A 10,276-nucleotide genomic window follows, 5' to 3' on the forward strand; every position below is an offset into this window, starting at 1 on the left:
ATGTGTGCTTGTTGTCAGTGATTAGTGTCTGCTTTGTCAGCGAGCTGTTTCAGATAAATTAAGAATAAAGTGCTGTCTCCTACAACATGCCTCCGTTTCTTAATTTTGTTATTTAATGTTTACTCGAGCCCCAAGCAAACACTCAGTCACAGCTGTTATGTGCCACATTTTCCGTATGCTAACGGGAGTGCTGTTTTGGAGGACTAAACTTTACATATGTGGCTCGAACAACAAGATGAATATAAACCGTCATTTTTGTGCGTGAGAGTATGAGTGGGGACCAAAGTTAATATTATGTCTAGAAAAAGTGCTTTGTCATTAACTAGACAAATTACAGGATAAAAAAAAAAAAAAAAGAAGAAGAAAAAAAAGAATGAAATGGTGCAGCTTTGTAGTTTGTATGGTATTCTGGCATTGTATGAAAATGCTGAAACATCAGAATTAAAATTGTAGTACATGAGTAAATTTGTATTCCGAGACAAATGGAATGCAGCTTTCAGAGTCTGAAAATAACAAAAAAATAGATAGTATTTCATTGCAAAAAAAAAAAGAAAAAAAAAAAAAAGCAAGAATTGAATATCTTGTTCTCTCTGATCTTGGGGAGAAACCAGCAAATATAATGCTACTGGGTTCCTATTTGCTAGTGTTAATCTCAGAAAGTTATATCTAAAATGAAGGATTACTGGACACAGTGACTCCAGTTGAATTATATTCATACATACATACATAAATACATTAGTCTATATCTCTAAATGCAAGTGTAATGGTGCTCAGTTTGACAGTAATATTGTGAAAAAGTAAAAGAAGCAGAGGCTTTTAACTTAACTAGCAATGCTATCAATAGAGTAGCTGAACTGACAGAAGACAAAGTGTGAGTGGCAGAAGGATAATTGCAAGGGCCTCAAAACTACTGGATTACAATTATGATATCAAACTGTTATTACTAACAGTTTTCATACAGTGCTACAGAAGATACATTTTCATGGGTGATATATTAGAATATGAAAAGATCAGGATAGGCAAAATAACTGATGAACCATGAAAGGGTTGTGCAAAAGATTCATAATATATGTCCCCTATAAGTCATGATACTGTCATGTAAAAGACAAGCGGTGCCCCCTAATTACTGTTTTGTTTGTTTTGTTTTTTTCATGCATGACAATGTGTCCTTTGAATAAAATATAACTTGCAAATAATGGCCATGTACCACAAGCTAAGAGAACGGTATTCATTCCACTGGGACCATAGGACTCATTACTAGCTGGCTTTTTATAACACACAGACCAAGTAAACACTTAGGCTTAATTAAGAGAGTGCAGAGGGCCAGTACTTGTGGAAATGCATTTTGTGTGAAAAATTATAGACATGGTCGTTATTGAAGAATTGTCACAGACGCCTGTCTCGGAACCATTTACCAAGAACTGAGTGCAGTGCGGTTGATAACAAAGCCTCAGTGTTTGAGGAAATCTTTAGTGTCTGTAAAAGACAAATGTCTCCAGCATTTAATTAGCTTCCAAGTGTTGATCTTTCGTTTTATGAAGTTGATCCATGCATCACCTTGCCCTTTTGGTCGTCAAATTCTTGCCATTTTGAAATTTATTGTCCAAGTGTTTGATTAGCTCCAACAATTAGCCAACATGGCACAGTGAAAGCAAGAGTAGGCCTCTAGGAGCTTTTCTAATTAGAATTGCAGCCACAATGAAAGACAGTTGGTGTGTATCATGTTATATATGATTCAACCAATGATTTGATCCTGAGCCAAAATTAATTGTGTATTGCAAGCCCATTTTTTGTCGATGTCTGGATGAACTTCCCTTCTGTTAGAGACCAACATAGACTTTGCATCTTATTTTCTCTCCCTCTCAGTATGTCTCACTGGTGAACCTCTCCACTTTCTCTTCATATATCTCACAACATATGTTCAGGGCAATTGAAATTACTCAGGTCAGGCATCATACAAAGTGGTGAAAAGGAAAGATAATTTATATATATATCTTTCCTCATGCACTTTCCTCTGCTTATCTCCATCTGTCTTCAGTTGTCATCCCATGTTCTACTGATTCCTCATTTTCTCCTGCTTTATCACTGGTCCTTAACTGAGCACTTTTTCCATCCAATTGAAATGTATGACATTGATTATCTATATAGGCAGTTAAATGGGCATTTAAGGGGCACTCACAGGTCTATTGCAGTTAATGAGGACAGGTAGTAAAGTTCGAACAGAATTAATTGCTTGCATATTTCTGTCTTTTTTCTACCCATCTTCCATTTCAATAAAACATGCTTTGGAGGAAGCTCTGCCATAGGGAAAGAATTGCTTCTTGACCAGTGATGTGCAAATAAACCTAAAGCCCCTTAATATCTCAGAGATATAAGCAGAGGATGAAAACACCTTTGCTGAATAATTGATCTTCAGATTTAACATTATAAACTGGAATATGCATCACAGATGTTTTAGAGAGAGGTGGTGGTAAAAAGCAAAAAGTCCTTTAAAAAACAAAGGGAACTCTGCAAATTGAATAATACTTCACCATATAATAATTAAATTTTAACTCAATAAAGCCTGACATATGAAATAATAACCCTAAAGGCAACTACCTATTTATTTATTTTTTTATCATATTTGACACATCAGGATTTAAAGGTCAGTATCGTCTTGAGACCCAGCAATTTATTTTTCAAAAGGACTTTTTTTTTAAATTTACGTTTCTCTTAGCCCATACATGCCATAGTCGTAAATCTTGGGGTATCTTTAGAGGACTTCCTGGGCTTTTTTGGAGAGACCAAATGTTTGGTAGTTTGCCAATTACAACTTACTCACCTTGGTCTATAATATATGACATTACAATTCAGCACATCAATAAAATATGAATTAAATATATATGTAAATATACTGTATATATATATATATATATATATATATATATATATATATATATATATATATATATATATATACACACACACACACTTGTGGCCAAAAGTTTGCAATAATGTTGTCGTGTGTATTTTGTTGATTCATGTTTTTCATGTCATTTATTTTTAAATTTCTAGTTCCTGTTTCATGTCATGTGGTTCCCTTGTCATGTGATTTCATGTTTCACTTCATGTTCATGTGTCTTGTTTTCATTGGATGATTGTTGTTATATTTTTTAGAGTTCTTTGTGTTTATTGGTTATCTTTGTCATGTGTTCTCCCATGTCATGTATTTAGCCCTCATGTTTTCCATGGTCCATTGTCAGGTATTGTTGAATGTAACTTTGGTTGTGTTTTCAAGTTTATGTCAAGTCAAGTTAAAGTCAAGTTCGTGTCTTTGTTTACGTTTGTAGTTAGGGTTTTTGGATTTCACTTTTGTTAATAAATTTGCACTTGGGTTCTTTACTTCATCGTCATCGTCCGACCCTCCGAGTTTGCCTGGACCCTCCGGGCCCTGGACTCCACCTTGGTTCTCCAGGCCCTCGGTTTCACCTTGGCTCTATATCCCTTCGGCTCCACCATGGTCCTTCGGCCAATAGGCTTCATCGGGGTCCCTCGTCCTTCCAGCTCCGCCTTGGTCAGTCGGTCACCTGGCTCCGCCTGAGCTCTCTAATCCCACAGATATGCTTCATCAATCCGAGCCTGCGGCTCCACCACGGACTTCCTTCCCTACGTCTTCGCCTTGGTCCTCAGTCCCAGTGGCTCTGCCTCTGTCTTCTGATCCCCCAGCTCCACCTCGGTCCTCCGAGCCTTGGGCGCTACCTCGGTTCTCCAAACCTCCGGCTCAACCATGGTCCTTCGAGTCATCGGCTACTCTCCGGGCACCAAGTTCCATGGTGTTGCCCTTCAAGTCTCTCACGGCTCTGCCTTCCATGGCTCCACCCCTCAAGTCTCTCAAGGCTCCACCCCTCAAGTCTCTCATGGCTCCACCTTCCAGATGTTGCCCTGACCCCCCCCCCCCCCACCCTCCAGCTCCCTACAGAACTTTGAGTTTATGTCATGTGTATTTTGTTGATTCATGTTTTGGGGCGTCGGAAGCTGCCCCTTAGTGGGGGGGTGTGTCATGTGTATTTTGTTGATTCATGTTTTTCATGTCTTTTATTTTGAAATTTCTAGTTCCAGTTTCATGTCATGTGGTTCCCTTGTCATGTGATTTCATGTTTCCCTCCATGTTCATATGTCTTGTTTTCATTGGTTGATTGTCTTGTTATTTTGTTTAGAGTTCTTTGTGTTTATTGGTTATCTTTGTCATGCGTTCTCCCATGTCATGTATTTAACCCTCATGTTTTCCATGGTCTATTGTCAGGTATTGTTGCATGTAACTTTGGTTGTGTTTTCAAGTTTATGTCAAGTCAATTTAAAGTCAAGTTCATGTTTTTTGTTTACGTTTGTAGTTAGGGTTTTTGGATTTCACTTTTGTTAATAAATTTGCACTTGGGTTCTTTATTTTATCGTCATCATCTTCGTCATTGCCAGTGCCAGCAACATATGTTACAAATGTGCAGATTTTGCTGTTATGGAAGGAAATTGGTACTTTAATTCACCAAAGTGGCATTCACCTGATCACAAAGTATGGTCAGGACATTACTGATGTAAAAAAACAGCACCATTACTATTTGAAAAAAGTCATTTTTGATCAACTCTAGACAGGCCCCATTTCCAGCAGCCATGACTCCAACATCTTATCCTTGAGTAATCATGCTAAATTGCTAATCTGGTGCTAGAAAACCACTTGAAATTATATCAAACACAGTTAAAAGCTATTTGGTTCGTTTAATGAAGCTTAACATTGTCTTTGTGTTTGTTTTTGTGTTGCCAAAGTATGCAACAGATTGTCATGTCTTAAGGTCAATATTAGGTCAACAATGGCACAAAAAGAAACAGCTTTCTCTAGAAATTCATCAGTCAATCATTGTTTTGAGGAATGAAGGCTATACAATGCTTGAAATTGCCCAAAAACTGAAGATTTCATACAAAGGTGTACACTACAGTCTTCAAAGACAAAGGACAACTGGCTCTAACAAGGACAGAAATAGATGTGGAAGGCCAGATGTACAACTAAACAAGAGGATAAGTTCATCAGAGTCTCTAGTCTGAGAAATAGATGCCTCAAATGTCCTCAGCTGACAGCTTCATTGAATTCTACCCGCTCACTACCAGTTTAATGTACAACAGTAAAGAGAAGACTCAGGGGTGCAGGCCTTATGGGAAGAATTGCAAAGAAAAAGCCACTTTTGAAACAGAAAAACAAAAAGAAAAGTTAGAGTCAGACATTGGACAACAGATAATTGGAAAAGAGTGTTATGATCTTAAACCCATTGAGCTTTTGTGGGATCAACTAGACTGTAAGCTGCGTGAGAAGTGCCCGACAAGACAGCCACATCTATGGCAAGTGCTACAGGAAACGTGGGGTGAAATGTCACCTAAGTATCTGGACAAACTGACAGCTAGAATGCCAAGGATCTGCAAAGCTGTCATTGCTGCATGTGGAGGATTGTTTGATGAGATCTGAATTTTTTTTTTTTTTTTTTTTTTTTTTCAAATTGTAATAATAATTTTTCATGTTAATAATGTCCTGACTATTCATTATGATCAGTTGAATGCCACTTTGGCGAATCAAAGTACCAATTTCTATCTATAAGAGCAAAATCTGTACATTATTCCAAACTTTTGGTCACCAGTGTATTATATATATATATATATATATTATAGAGCAGAGATAAAAAATTAGATAGAGACCTAAATAAATAAATACAAATAAAAATATATACAAGCATATTGTCAGGTGTATTCTGTTGATTCATGTCTTTTATTTTGAAATTCTAGTTCCTGTTTCATGTCATGTGTTCCTGTTTCCCTAGTCATGTTATTTCTGTTTTCCCTCCATGTTCATGTGTCATGTTTTCATTGGTTTATTGTTTAATTATCTTGTTATCAGTTCTGTTTGTTCATTGGTTTATGTTCTCCCATGTCTTGTATTTAAGCCCTCATGTTTGCATTGTTTATTTGTCGAGTATTGTATGTGATGGTATGTGTTTGTCAAGTCAAGTCAAGTCAAGTCAAGTCAAGTCAAGTCAAGTCAAGTCAAGTCAAGTCAAGTCAAGTCCATGTTTTGTTTTGTAGTCAGGGTTATTGGAGTTCACGTTCTGTATTTAAACTGCACTTGGGTTCTTCATCTTCACGTCCTCGTCATCATTGTCAGCAGTTCCAGCATACGTTACAGAATACTCGACCACCCATGGACCCAGCAGTTTTACTTCTGCGCTTACGTCAGGGGAATCGTCCTCTGGAGGACTATGTTGAGGACTTCTGCGGTCTAGCCAGCCAGGTAGACTTCAATGAGGTTGCCCTCAAGGGTTGTTTTAGATTTGGACTAAATGAGTCCATTTCTTTTTTTGATGCCTGGCGATCGCAGTTCCCTCAGCCTGGCTCAATATATCGACCTCACCCTTCGATTTATCGGTTCCCCGTTCACTGTGGGGGAGGCGGATCCCGAGCCAGAGTTCCACGACATGGCCGCCGCCGAGCCAGAGTTCCACGACATGGCCGCCGCCGAGCCAGAGTTCCACGACATGGCCGCCGCCTCAGCCTGCTCCATGCCCCGTCACAGCGACGCCTCAGCCTGCTCCATGCCCCGTCACAGCGACGCCTCAGCCTGCTCCATGCCCCGTCACAGCGACGCCTCAGCCTGCTCCATGCCATGTCACAGCCACACCTGAGCAGTGGGACCTGGAGATGGTTCCCACCCTTATACCCACCTTTAGTTCTCCTGAGCAGGCAAGGGGAACTTTCGGCCCTCCAATCCCGCCTGGACCCTCTGAGCCCTGGACTTCGCTTTGGCCTGTCGGTCCCTCGACATTGCCTCAGCTCGGCGTTCCCTCGGCTCCACTACGGCCCTTCAGCCTGTCGGCTGTGCCGGAGTCCCTCGTCCCTCTGGCTCCTCCTTGGTCTGTCGGTCACCTGGCTCCGCTTTGGCTCTCCGAGCCTCTAGCATCGCCTTGGTCCTCCCTGCCATCGGCTCCACCCTGGCCCTTCGAGTCTTCGGCTACTCTCCGGGCACCACGTTCCAAGGCTCCGCCCCTCGAGCCTCTCACGGCTCCACCTTCCATGGCTCCGCCCCTCGAGCCTCTCATGGCTTCACCTCCCACGGACTTTGCCCTGGTCCCATGCTCCTCGCCCTTTCTCGCCACGCCACGCCCCATGCCTCAAGACACCGCCCCCCCCCCCCCCGCTCCGTACAGAACTTTGAATTATGTCATGTATTACGTGTTTTGTTTATGTGTTGGGGTGTCAGGAGCCACCCCTTAGTGGGGGGGATATGTCAGGTGTATTCTGTTGATTCATGTCTTTTATTTTGAAATTCTAGTTCCTGTTTCATGTCATGTGTTCCTGTTTCCCTAGTCATGTGATTTCTGTTTTCCCTCCATGTTCATGTGTCATGTTTTCATTGGTTTATTGTTTAATTATCTTGTTATCAGTTCTGTTTGTTCTCCCATGTCTTGTATTTAAGCCCTCATGTTTGCATTGTCTATTTGTCGAGTATTGTATGTGTTTGTCAAGTCCATGTTCATGTTTTGTTTTGTTTTGTAGTCAGGGTTATTGGAGTTCACATTATGTAAATAAACTGCACTTGGGTTCTTCATCTTCACGTCCTCGTCATCATTGTCAGCAGTTCCAACATAAGTTACACGTGTGTGTGTGTGTGTGTTATATTATTTAGAGCATTTTTTGGTAGGTCTCAGGAGATTATACTGCAGTAAGATCACATCATATTAGCTTGTAATGTAAAAGAATGAGATACGTATACAGTTATGCTCAAAAGTTTGCATACCCTGTCAGAAATTGTGAAATTTTGGCATTAATTTTGAAAATATGACTGATCATGCAAAAAAAAAAAAAAAATATTTAAGGATGGTTATCATATGAAGCCATTTATTATCACATAGTTGTTTGGCTCCTTTTTAAATCATAATGATAACAGAAATCACCCAAATTGCCCTGATCAAAAGTTTACATACCCTTGAATGTTTGGCCTTGTTGCAGACACACAAGGTGACACACACAGGTTTAAATGGCAATTAAAGGTTAATTTCCCACACCTGTGGCTTTTTAAATTGCAATTAGTGTCAGTGTATAAATAGTCAATGAGTTTGTTAGCTCTAACATGGATGCACTGAGCAGGCTAGATACTGAGCCATGGGGAGCAGAAAAGAACTGTCAAAAGACCTGCGTAACAAGGTAATGGAACTTTATAAAGTTGGAAAATGATATAAAAAGATATCCAAAGCCTTGAAAATGCCAGTCAGTACTGTTCAATCACTTATTAAGAAGTAGAAAATTCGGGGTTCCCTATCGATGTAGTGACACTAGGGGTCACTCCTGGGAGCCCGAGACACCTCTGGTCTTTGATAAAAGGCCAATGAAAATTGGCGAGTGGTATTTACATGCCACTCCCCCGGACATATGGGTATAAAAGGAGCTGGTATACAACCACTCATTCAGATTTTTTCTTCGGAGCCGAACGGTCATGCTCACTGAGCTGAATTCTCACGACTGTTCATTCACCTCTGCTGGATCTGACGGCGCATTTCAGCGGCTTCTCCCTCCTCTGCACTGCTGCACTGCAGAGACCACCCCTGGGTGCTTCGGCAGAAAAAAGGGAGTATATTTTCCTGAAAAAGTATATTTCTCTAAAAGTGCGGCACACACGGAACGTCTTTTTAAAGACGCGTCTTTTTAAAGGTGCCTTTCCGATTGTGTGTTATTCCTGGTTGCGGTCGTTACCTCTCAACTTCAGACGGTCACAATCGCTGTCTTTCGTGTCTGGGCGCGACCCACACAGAGGCAGCGTTCGTGGATGGTTCATGTTCTCACTGCAAGAACATGACCATGGCAAGGTTGCAGTCACGACTTGCTACCTATGGGTTTGAGGCCAGCGTGGCTAGCACTGTGGGCGATTTGGGGACCCCAATGGGACCGCCTCCGCCGGGTATCCCCCCGTGGACCTCCCATGCCCCAGCACTCTCGTCTGCCCCAGTCGGGCTTCCGGATGAGTCCACCGGCTCGTCTCACAGTGAGTTCGACCTCTTGTTCGGAGCCTGTGAAGCTGATGAACTCTCGAGCGCAGCATCAGAGAGCAGGCTTGTCCAGTCGGATGCAGAAGCCTCAGCTGGGCTCCCCCCTTCGGGGACGATTGCCCAGTCACAGGCTGATGCAGAGATGACGGACATGCTTTCCTGGGCGGCCGCGAGCGTCGGGCTAGAGTGGAACCCTCCACTCTCCCCTGAACCCTCGCGGCTCGATGATTGGTTCCTGGGCTCACAGCGCCACTCAAAGCAGCTGTGCCCCACTCCAGTGCCTTTCTTCCCAGAAGTGCACGAGGAGCTGACAAAATTGTGGGAGGCACCTTTTACTGCCCCGGTCCTGATTTCTCAGTTCCCCCGCCCTCACTACCCTCGATGGCGGGGCGGCCAGGGGCTATGCGGCGATCCCCCCGGTGGACAAGGCGCTCGCAGTGCACCTATGCCCGCAGAGCGCTGCCACCTGGCACAGATGCCCAAAGCTCCTGTAGGTTCACGTCATCCCTGACGGCCAAAGCCTATAGCGCTGCTGGACAAACCGCCTCTGCCCTGCACGCCATGGCTCTCCTGCAGGTCCACCAAGCCAAGGCACTAAAAGAACTGCACGAGGGTAGTTCCACCCCAGATTTGATGCAGGAACTGCGCTCGGCGACCGACCTCACTCCCGAGCGACGAAGGTCACGGCGCGGTCTCTCGGGCAGACAATGTCCACATTAGTGGTCCAGGAGCGCCACCTTTGGCTCAACCTGGTCGAGATGGGTGAGGCTGACAAGACACAGTTCCTTGCTGTCCCCATCTCCCAGGCTGGCCTATTCGGCGACACTGTCAAGGATGCAGCAGACGGAGGCTATCTGGCATATCCTGCCCCGGGGCGGCTCAAGATCCTGCACCCCGTCTGCTCATCGCCAAGCGCATCCCGCAGCCCGCCCCTTCAGCCCGGCCCCTGTGTGGAGCTCACCGCAGGAAGCAGATGCCACCCGTCTCACGGCCGGCCAACAAGAACCCATGAAAGGCTTCAAAGCACCCCTGAGATGGGTGAGCCAGGGTTGACGAAACCCACTGCCTTGGAGCTGGTAAGAAGACCACTCCATCCCCCAGCGGAGGGCCAGGTGGAAAATCTTTTGTTGCCTTTTCATTTGATTTTGCCGCATGCCCAAGTGGCTGCGGTACCCAACAGTTCAGCAAAAGAGCGGTTTCATCCTTCCCTAGGTCACATACCC

The sequence above is a fragment of the Myxocyprinus asiaticus genome, chromosome 2 (genome assembly GCF_019703515.2).
Source record: "Myxocyprinus asiaticus isolate MX2 ecotype Aquarium Trade chromosome 2, UBuf_Myxa_2, whole genome shotgun sequence".
Taxonomy (NCBI): Eukaryota; Metazoa; Chordata; class Actinopteri; order Cypriniformes; family Catostomidae; genus Myxocyprinus; species Myxocyprinus asiaticus.